The sequence below is a fragment of the Orycteropus afer genome, unplaced genomic scaffold, assembly GCF_000298275.1.
Source record: "Orycteropus afer afer isolate SDZICR_OR568_19922 unplaced genomic scaffold, OryAfe1.0 scaffold00421, whole genome shotgun sequence".
Taxonomy (NCBI): Eukaryota; Metazoa; Chordata; class Mammalia; order Tubulidentata; family Orycteropodidae; genus Orycteropus; species Orycteropus afer.
The window spans coordinates 387,761-389,437 of record NW_006922008.1 but is presented as its reverse complement, the minus strand read 5'-3'; positions in this window follow the sequence as shown (position 1 = coordinate 389,437).

The window sequence follows — 1,677 nt, the reverse complement described above, 5'->3', positions numbered from 1 at the left end:
TCATCACCACCACAACCACCAATATCTTCATCCTCATCCTCATCCTCATCCTCATCATCATGGCAATGACAAAACTAGTGATGGAATGTAAGGCTGGGTGGTTTTCCCTGAAAGTGTCTTTATAAGAATCACCACCAGGTGGCAGCTGTCATCAGACTGGGCATTTACCTCTAGTTAGGTCAAAGCAAAGGCTCTGGTGGCCTAGTGCCTAAGGAATTTGACTGCTAACCAGAAGGCTGGCGGTTCAAACCCACCAGCCACTCCTCAGAAGGAAGACTGGGCAATCTACTTCCGTAGAGTTACCGCTTCAGAAACCCAAGGAGGGGTCACTATGAGTTCAATCAACTCCATGGCAGTGCATTTATAGATCCCAAAGATCTGATCTGCACCCAGTCATGGGGGAGGTGCGGCACCGGACAACATTTCACTCCGTTCTGCGTGGAGTCACCTTGAGTCTGGGCGACTACATGAAAGCAAGCAACAGCAATGAGTTAAATTCGAATGTCAGAGAAACAAAGAATACTGTTTACTATTAGTACATCCCGTGCAATATTTAGACATACCGTTGTTGTTAGGTGCCCTCCAGTCGACTCTGACTCATAGCGACCTCATGCACAACAGAACGGAACACCACCCAGACCCTCACCAGCCTCACTATCCCTGCTATACGTGAGCCCATCGTTGCAGCCACTGTGTTAATCCATCTCATTGAGGGCCTTCTCCTTCCCCTTTTTTGGTGACCCTCTATTTTACCAAGCATGATATTCTTCTCCAGGGAATGGTCCCTTCTGACAACATGACCAAAGTAGGTGAGATGAAGTCCGGCCATTCTCACTTATAAATTATAAATTATTTGTTATCTATCTAAAATTCAGATTTAACTGGGTGCCCTGGGTTTTTGCTGCTATTTTGTTTAGCTTGGATTTTGCTAAATCTGGCAAAAGGCCTTATTTGCACAGTGGAAATGAAACATGGTCGTGTGATCACCTCTCCGTGAAGGCCCCCGGGAGGCACAAGCCTACTTCTTTAGAGAATCAAAGATATTTTAAAGTTTAATGGGCTATTATTTTTTAACCAGACATCCCTTTCAAGCTGATCATATTTCTTCTGACTCCTCCGTGTAATTTAAACCCTCATCCTGGAAACATTTGGTGTGATTTATGGGAAAAGCTTTGGTCTTAAAGCAGAGTTGTGGTGAGGAGTGAGGGCGGGGGTGGGGAAGAGGGTGGGTGGGGGTGAGGGAGAGCGTTTCTTCTGTTGCGCTTGTTGTTAGCTCCCTAGTGAGCTTCTTAATCATGGTTACCCCATGTACAACAGAACGAAACGCTGCGCCATCCCCATGACTAGCTGCAGAATGAACCCCCTTGTGAAACATAAGCTAAAAAACAAACTCACTGCTGTCAAGTTGGATCTGACTAATAGCGACCCCTCCTTGGGTTTCTGAGGCAGTATCACTATGGAAGTAGATTGCCCAACCTTCCTTTCAAGGAGGGGCTGGTGGGTTTGAACCACCAGCCTTCTTGTTAGCAGTCAAGTGCCTTAGGCATTAGGCCACCAGAAGGTTTTTTTTTTTTGACGTTCTTTTTATTTATTTATTTATTTTTTTATTAGGATTTGGGTGGAGATTTACAGAGTAAATTCACTTTTCATACAGCAGTTCACATATACTTTGTCTCA